We start from the raw sequence: 10,238 nt of genomic DNA, 5'->3' as shown, positions 1-10,238 counted from the left end.
TCAAGTCAGAAAGTGTTTTGAAATTCTGACCTGTACGCGTCAATTTTTGTTTTGCGTAGTTTTCACTCGAGTCCGTCAAACCAGAAGTTATTTTGAATTTGCCGCCGATCTACGACACATACGATCACGTGGTTTTTTGCAAGAGATCACGTGTTTGAGAGTCGTTGTTTTGGAAGTGTCTCGAACGAGAAGTCATTGAATATTATATTGATTATTTACGATTTTTAGTGAAAATCTAGGTCATTGTGGGCATTTTTAGAAAGGTAATTCATATTACCTCCGTATTTTCATGGGCATTTTTATATTTTTTGCCTATAAAGAAGTTCCTTGCAAGTGATTTTTTTGCTGTTTCATGAAGGCGCGCGTCCTGTAAATACGGACGCGTGGTCTTTTAGATGACCTGGTGTTTGACAATTCTGACTTGTTCAGGTCAGAAAATGTTGTTATGATAATGAATTGTTATTTTCGGGAGATAACTCGTGTTGTCTTAAACAATATTAACATTATTAACCAGTCAGTGCAATTTAAAAAGTAAAATTATTGCTTCGAGTTGAACATCGTCACGTGATTTTTCTATTTTTAAACTCAATCACGAACTGATTTTTTAACCTTTCTGATTCGTTTCTCCCTATGAGAAAAACGATCATTGTGAATATTGATATGATGATAATGAAACGAAAATGGGAAAAATTTTAATAAAAGAAAAACGAAGGGAGGGGTTTAACTAAAGAACCCAAGGGTTTTTTTTTTATTTTTAAAGTTAATAACTTGAGAACAATAAGTGATGCACACACCTGGTCTTCATTTATGATCATGGGACATGATAAAACAAATCAAATGAAATGTAGGGCAAGTCTCCAGGGATCACCCCTATCCCTGTCATTTCTCTATTCCTCTTTATAATGTCAAATTGATTTGAATGAAATATACCGGGCTAGTCTCCAGGTTTACCCCCACCCCCTGTCATTTGTAAATGTTCTTATATTTTGTTAACGGTAGAGATCCCCACCCCTAAACCATATATATTCTTGTATGGGACAATTTAACAAATCAAATGATATGTTGGGGAGGTCCCTGGGGGTCACCCCTACCCCTCCTGTTTGAAAACTTGTAAACGGTCGAGATCCCCACCCCTAAACCATATATTTTCTTGAATAGGACAATAAAACAAATCAAATGAAGTATAGGGGAAGTCCCTTGGGGTCACCCCCACCCCCTCCTGTGTGAAAACTTGTAAACAGTCGGGATCCCCACCCCTTAACCATATATATTCTTGTAAGGGTCAATAAGACAAATCAAATGAAATAAAGGTGGAGTCCCTGAGGGTCACCCCACCCCCTCATGTTTGAAAACTTGTAAATGGTCGAGATCCCCACCCCTACACCATATACATTCTTGCACAGGACAATAAAACAAATCAAATGAAATATAGGGGAAGTCCATTGGGGTCATCCCCATCCCCCTTTTTGAAATGTTCTGGATCACCACCCCTAAAGGTAAACCATATGATATTCCTGTTCGTCATTTCAAGAAGATTTGAATGACATGCAGGGTCAAACCCTAGGCGTCACTTATGCATATCACTTTACTAGACAAAACCAATTTGTACTGGAACTTGCCCAATGTCAGGCAACCATGGGAATGACGAATTATGGGAGCTTAAATTTGTTTGGGAGACTTCGTAACAGCATCCTGTTACAATTATTTCTTGTTTATTTTAATCTGCTGAGAGACCACCTTTACATATTATATTTATCAGTGTTTGTGCAAACAGAATTGTCTATTCAGTATTATTTTCCTCTCACATGCATCACATCTTATTAATTACACGGATATAGGAAGATGTGGTATGAGTGCCAATGAGACAACTCTCCATCCAAGTTACAATTTATAAAAGTAAACCATTATAGGTCAAGGTATGGCCTTCAACATGGAGCATTGGCTCACACCGAACAGCAAGCTATAAAGGGCCTCAAAAAATTACTAGTGTAAAACCATTCAAACGGAAAAACCAACGGTCTAATCTATATGAAAAAAAAATAAAATTTTGGCATATTTGTTTTCCTCTGAAATTACACATCTATAATTCTTACCCCAGATGCTTAGCCACATGAAGCATTTACCTCTTATTTGAGACATAGATAGTCTTTGTTTCTACAGAAGTGAGAAGAACATTGGAAGTCAGAATGTTCTGACTTATAAAAGTCTGAATGTTCTGACTTATAAAAGTCTGAATGTTCTGACTTAATAAGGTCAGTAAGACTCAGAATGATCTGAAAATACTGACTTTTTTTAATGTTTAGAGTATTTTAGAATATGAATGCACTTGTCATGCTAGTACCATAAGAAACCCTGACAAGATTTTGTTCCCAAACAACAATTTTTAAAGATATTAAGAATAACAAGTGTACAATGGAACATAAATTACAAAGTTATAAGTGATGTGAAAAAAGCTATTTAAAAAAAAAAACAATAGATAGTTATCTTTCAACTTTTACATGTATTTAAAAAACAGTGAAAATATTATGGATTATATGTACGGCTTCTTGAAGGACAACAAAGTCACCATATTTGGTCTGAATTTGTATGTTTTTTCTCAAATTTTTTTTAACATTATTAATGTCAGCTTTTTTCTTAACTAATTTTAAACATTCTTAATTATAATTAAATTTCCCCAACATTTTGCTTACAAACTCTTTAATTTCTAAAGTCAAATTGAAAGTTGTCTTCACAGATTCAATGTGTCTGAAAATGTTATATTGAAAAAAACAATACTTTTATATCCTCAAATAAAATGGGTATACCATGAGTTTAATGGTCATGCAGATATGCAATCCAGGATGTTAACAATCAGAGTTTAGATTACAGTCATATAGTAATAGGCAGAGTTTTTCTTATATAATCAATAACCAGAGTAAAGATAATTGATTAATAGAGGTTTAGTTTAATATAAGTAATAAACAAAGCTAATTAATACACTTGCAATAACATACATGTAGTTAAATTAGTAAATACAGAATATTCATAAAAAATTCAGACAGAAATACTGTAATAGGTCAAGTCGTTAGGGACGACATCAAAAGTTCAATATAGGATGAAAAACTTAATTCACATCACATAGTTTTTTCACTGACCCACCCACCCCCCCTCTTAACTTAATTTGGGAAAGATTGATTGACCAATATGGATTTATGTAAAATCGATTTTGGATAAACAAAACTTGCAGCAACTTTAACCCCACCCCCACCCCCAAACTATTTGATTTAAGTTTTTTTATCCTACATTGGTCTTTTGATGGCGTCCCTTAGAATGTGCTGACTTTGTACATGTTGTAGTGATAGTTATGGCACCCATACAACATATAGGAATCAGTCAAAAGGAGAGAAAAATTCCCGTAATTTGTCACATAGTGACATTTGTGAGTCGGAATAACAAAATATAGACTCATTAATCTCTCCATCTTTTCAAAAATTATGAACCAGATTTTATGCATATCCATTTAGTTTTTGACGGACTCTTTTAAGTCAGAACATGATTTGACCTGTTTGAGTCAATTTGCAGAACAAAATTTCCAATCAAAGCTATGTGTTCTTCCTCTTAGCCCCCTTCTGAATCTGCCACTGTTGAGTTTATTAATTGATTTTTCCATACATTATCATTAATATCAAATGGCAATGCCTGACTTAATAATTTCAATAAATTTAGTTTTTGACTGATTTTTTAAAGTCAGAACATGACTTGACCTGTTTAAGTCAATTTGCAGAACAAAATTTCCAATCAAAGCTAGGTGTACTTCCTTTTAGCCCTGCAATGCCCGGCTTTAATATTTCAATAAATTTATTTTAGTTTTGGACTGACTCTTTTAAGTCAGAACATGATTTGACCTGTTTAAAACAAAATACATTTAATATTGAATATACCAAATAAACTTTTTTATTGTCCTCATTATTGTGACTTATGGGGACTTTATTCTCTCTGTCTTTTATCTGGCTCACCCATACATTTTTAAATCAATATGACAATACTATACTTAAAAGTTGTAATAAGTTTAGTTTTGTTTGACTCTTTGAAGTCAGAACATGATTTGACCTGTTAAAGTCAGTTTACAGAACAAAATTTCCAATCAAAGCTAGGTGTACTTCCTTTAAGCCCTGCTTCTGAATCTGTCATTTTCGAGTTTATTATTTGATAAGTTTTTAGAAACAATTAAGTCAAATGGTTATTTATTTTAGGGGATCTTACATATATTTCCTGTGTCTTTTATCTGACGTTCCCATACATTCATTAAATAACATATGGCAATGCCCAGCTTATATATTTCAATAAATTTATTTTAGTTTTGGACTGACTCTTTTAAGTCAGAACATGATTTGACCTGTTTAAAACAAAATACATTTAATATTGAATATACCAAGTAAACTTTTTTATAGTCCTCATTATTGTGACTTATGGCTACCTTATTTCCTCTGTCTTTTATCTGGCTCACCTATATATTTTTAAATCAATATGACAATACTAGACTTAAAAGTTGTAATAAGTTAAGTTTTGTTTGACTCTTTGAAGTCAGAACATGATTTGACCTGTTAAAGTCAGTTTACAGAACAAAATTTCCAATCAAAACTGGTCTTTTCCTCTAAGCCCCCCCCCCCATCATAATCTGCTACTGTTGAGTTAATTAATTGATAAGTTTGTTTAGAAACAAATCAGTCAAATGGTTTTAAAATAATATTTTTTATAACCAAAAGTTCCATATGTTAACTTAACAGAAAAAAAAGTCATAAAAATGCAGAAATAGAATAAAATTTTAAGATAATTTGATGAAATTTGTAAACAAAATACATTTGAATATTAAATATACCAAATAAACTTTTTTATAGTCCTCATTATTGTGACTTTATTATTGGGTGTCTTTTATCTGATTTTCCCATACATTCTTAAATGCATATGAAAATTCCAGACTTAAAAGTTGCAATAATTAGTAAAAGTATAGTTTTTGACTGACTCTTTGAAGTCAGAACATAATGTGACTTGTTCAAGTCAGTTTGCACAACAGGATTTACCTCAATGAAATATTAAGATATCAAATACATACCAAATTAACTTTTATATAGTTCTAAAAATTGTGACTTAATATTTGTGATCTTTTTTCCTACTTGTATCCATACATTCTAACAATCACATCACAATCATGACAATGCCCGACTGTTACAGTTGCAATCCATTTAGTGTTTGACAGACTCTTATAAGTCAGAACATGATTTGACCTGCTTGAGTCAGTTTACAGAACACAATTTCCAATCAAAGCTATGTGTTCTTCCTCTTAGTCCCCTTCTGAATCTGCCACTGTTGAGTTTATTAATTGATAAGTTTTAAGAAACAATTAAGTCAAATGGTTATTTATCTTAAAGGATCTTGCATGTATTTCGTGTGTATTTTATCTGACTTTTCCATACATATCATTCATATCATATGGCAATGCCTGACTTAAAAATTTCAATAAATTTAGTTTTTGACTGATATTTTTAAGTCAGAACATGATTTGACCTATTTAAGTCAATTTGTCAGAACATAATTTGACCTGTTCAAGTCAGTTTGCAGAACAAAATTTCCAATTAAAGCTAGGTGTACTTCCTTTAAGCCCTGCTCCTGAATCTGCCATTTTTGAGTTTATTATTTGATAAATTTTTAGAAACAATTAAGTCAAATGGTTATTTATTTTAGGGGATCTTACATATATTTCCTATGTCTTTTATCTGACGTTCTCATACATTCATTAATATCATATGGAAGTGTCCAACTTTAAAATTTCAATAAACTTAGTTTTGGACTGACTGTTTTAAGTCAGAACATGATTTGACCTGTTTAAAACAAAATACATTTAATATTGAATATACCAAATAAACTTTTTTATAGTCCTCATTATTGTGACTTTAGGGGACCTTATTTCCTGTGTCTTTTATCTGGCTTTCCCATACATTTTTAAATCAATACGACAATACTAGACTTAAAAGTTGTATTAATAAGTTTAGTTTTGACTGACTCTTTGAAAGCAGAACATGATTTGACCTGTTAAAGTCAGTTTACAGAACAAAATTTCCAATCAAAGCTAGGTGTTCTTCCTCTAAGCCCCCCCCCCCCCCCCCCTAAATATGAATCTGCTACTGTTGAGTTAATTAATTGATAAGTTTTTTTAGAAACAATTCAGCCAAATGGTTATTAAAATTTTATTTTTTTTGGCAACCACAAGTTCTATGTGTAAACTTAATAGAAAAGAAAAGTCATGAAAATACAGAAATAAAATAAAATTGTAAGATAATTTGATGAAAATCTTTAAAAACAAAATGCATTTGATATTGAATATACCAAATAAACTTTTTTATAGTCCTCATTATTGTGACGTAAGGGGACCTTATTTCATCTGGCTTTTATCTGGCTTTCCCATACATTTTAAAATCAATATGAAAATCCTAGACTTAAAAGTTGAAATAAGTTTAGTTTTGTTTGACTCTTTGAAGTCAGAACATGATTTGACCTGTTAAAGTCAGTTTACAGAACAAAATTTCCAATCAAAACTAGGTCTTCTTCCTCTAAGCCCCCCTTTTTTTCCCTTTATCTGAATCTGCTACTGTTGAGTTAATTAATCATGTTAATTGATAAGTTTTTTTAGAAACAATTCAGTCAAATGGTCTTTAAAATAATATTTTTTACAACCAAAAGTTCCATGTGTTAACTTAACAGAAAAGAAAAAGTCATGAAAATACAGAAATAGAATAAAATTTTAAGATAATTTGATGAAACTTGTAAACAAAATACATTTGAATATTACATATACCAAACAAACTTTTTTATAGTCCTCATTATTGTGACTTTATTATTGGGTGTCTTTTATCTGTTTTTCCCACATATGACAATGCCAGACTTAGAAGTTGCAATAATTTGTAAAAGTATAGTTTTTGACTGACTCTTTGAAGTCAGAACATAATTTGACCTGTTTAAAACAAAATACATTTAAATATTGAATATACCAAATAAACTTTTTTATATAATCCTTATTATTGTGACTTTAGGGGACCTTATTTCCTCTGTTTTTTATCTGGCTATCCCATACATTTTTAAATCAATATGACAATACTAGACTTAAAAGTTGTAATAAGTTTTGTTTTGACTGACTCTTTGAGGTCAGAACATGATTTGACCTGTTAAAGTCAGTTTACAGAACAAAATTTCCAATCAAAGCTAGGTGTACTTCCTTTAATCCAAGAAAGTCCTTGCTTTCAGACTGCTTCTGAATCTGCCATTTTCGAGTTCCTTATTTGATAAATTTTTAGAAACAATTAAGTCAAATGGTTATTTATTTTAGGGGATCTTAACATATATTTCCTGTGTCTTTTATCTGACGTTCCCATACATTCATTTAATATCATATGGCAATGCCCGGCTTAAATATTTCAATAAATTTATTTTAGTTTTGGACTGACTCTTTTAAGTCAGAACATGATTTGACCTGTTTAAAACAAAATACATTTAATATTGAATATACCAAATAAACTTTTTTATAGTCCTCATTATTGTGACTTATGTTGACCTAATTTCCTCAGTCTTTTATCTGGCTTACCTATACATTTTTAAATCAATATGACAATACTAGACTTAAAAGTTGTAATACGTTTAGTAAGTCAGAACATAATGTGACTTGTTTGAGTCAGTTTGCACTACAGTATTTACCTCAATGAAATATTAAAATAATAAATGTTTTGCTCTTAATACATTTAGCTTAAAGTGGATGAGAATATATCTTTTATTAACATAGTCTTATCATGAATAAGTGTCTCGTTTTTCCTTGGAAGATTTGTAGTATTGTCATGGTACTAGTAAATGTATCCAATATTGTATTTTGTAAATCTTTTGATATTCAGAAAATTGTATGATCCATTTTTTCTCACCTGGTTTTTCTTTGTATTTTGAAATAATTGAAAGTGATGAGATAAATATATTATGTTTAGATTCTAGAAAGGAGAAGGTATGATGTCAGATGAGCCCCACTTTTTAAAACTCTTTAATTCGAAACTAGTAATCACCATATTTTTATGGAGATTGATAACAAAGTGGTAGTAATGACTGCTTCAAATCAGAACAAAAATGACCTCTCCAAGTCAAAATGCATTAAAAAGGGGCATAAATCTTATTAGAATATGAAGATATTAAGTCACAATATTCTGTGCAAAAGCTGACCTGTGGAAGTCATTTTATGATAAATTAAAGTTTGACATAAACTGACCTGTACAAGTCATATTCTGTTGAGTGCAAGAAGGGAGACAACACTTACATCAAATTATATCTGACCTATGGAAGTCATTTTATTCTGACTTGTTTATGTCAGAGCTCTGACTGTATTACATTAGATATGAAATATCTGAGGTAGATGTTTTATCAATAAATCATGTTCAACATAATTGTTTTTATCTATTATATGACCATTAGAACCTAAATTTGGGAAATTTTCATCTTTTCCAATTCCTGATCTTTTTTCAGCCAGTGGTCTTGTAGTCCCCTTGAGTGCTTGAGATTGTCTTTTTGCTTAGCATATAGCTTTTCAGCATATATATAAGAACCCAGGCTTATCAGCTCAGAATTAAAATATGGCAATTACTAAACCATGAAACTATGTATTGTTAAAGTATCTTTCATTATGGATCCCTTTTTTCATGGCTTCTGCAAATACTATATATTGATCATTTATTCATAAATTGTACATGTTGTAATACAAAATAAGCCTTTCTGAAAACCAATATACCGTAGAAACTCGCCTAATAGTCGATCCTATTATAAGTCGGGTGCCCTTCTCAGCTCCAAATTCTAAGGATTTAGTCTTGACCCTCGTATAAGTCGGACAAAATTTGGGCATTTTTTTTTTCAGCTGACAGTAACTGAGCGCCGGTAAAACCAATGCAAATCCAGGAATAATATTCATTTCTGCATTAATGTTTGTTTGGTTTGAATTGAGTTGATGCTCATCATGATAATTTATATTGCTGTTAATAATAAAGATGTATTCATTTCTCTTGTTTTGTTCACTGTTCAAATGTTTGATAAGCCATGTGTTGTTTACGTAATGCATCAATGATTTTGTAGGGTATGACTAACAACCTATTGTTTGAGAAAAGCGAATATAAACCAATATGAACCTGAAAAATTTAAAGTCAATCAACACTTGATGAAAATAGTTTTCACAGCATACATAACTCGGTGTTAAATGAGCATGTACACTTCATAATTCTTATTATATTGTGATGATTAAAGGAATTTAAAAAATTAAGTGAAGCTAATCAATATATTAAAATAACTAACTCCAACTCATTAGTGTCATCTGTTTACCTATCACTGATAGTTTTCACACCTTTAGTAAATACAACTCTTTGTCTCTTAATTGGGGTTATCAATGGATTATATTGGCTTGTCAATCAATTTTGTAATTTTTGTTTACCTGAGACACTTTAATGAATAATATTTTGATTTTGGGAATGAATCTTAAAATTATTTTTTGATTATTATATGATTTATAAGCATTGAATTGATATCATGATATCACAATAATGACACATAACTCCGCTGAAAACATCCTTTCACATATTTGGTACATTGTTATCTCCTTTTCATTTTTGGTTCTTGGCTCTTCTTTTGGGTTTATAGGAAAACCATGTGACCATGAAAATCAATACACAAACCGGAAACAGTAGAATTTCAACACGAATTTGCAGAAAATGTTTACCAAAGAACAAATAAAACACAAAGACAGTATTGTAGTCATTTATTTTCAACAAAAACTTTTTATTTATTGATTTATGTAGGTTTGGCAATCAAAAACGTAGTTTTGACCAGGAAATTCACTCCTGACCACTTTTCTCAAGCTTTGATTTTTCCTCTGGTCGCTAGATCTCGTCTATTAGTCGGTCCCCCTCTCTGGATTATGAATTTTACTCCCAATTTTCCGACTAATAAGCGAGTAGGAACGGTATGTATGTTAACTCTGCTTTCTCTTCTAGTTCACCTGAGACAAAAACTGTGGTTTGGTCAGGTTCTTGTTCTTGTTCTTTAGTTTTCTGTATAGTGTTTTGTGGACTGTTGTATTTTTGTTGCATTTTTTTTGCTATGGCATTGTCAGTTTTGAATGTCCATTTGGTATCTAAAGAATCTTTAACAATACCACCATGTATTCATTTAACAACTGAAAAAATAAC

The sequence above is a fragment of the Mytilus californianus genome, unplaced genomic scaffold (assembly GCF_021869535.1).
Source record: "Mytilus californianus isolate M0D057914Y unplaced genomic scaffold, xbMytCali1.0.p SCAF_6, whole genome shotgun sequence".
Taxonomy (NCBI): domain Eukaryota; kingdom Metazoa; phylum Mollusca; class Bivalvia; order Mytilida; family Mytilidae; genus Mytilus; species Mytilus californianus.
The sequence above is the reverse complement of the archived record's forward strand: the minus strand, read 5'-3'. Positions refer to the sequence as shown.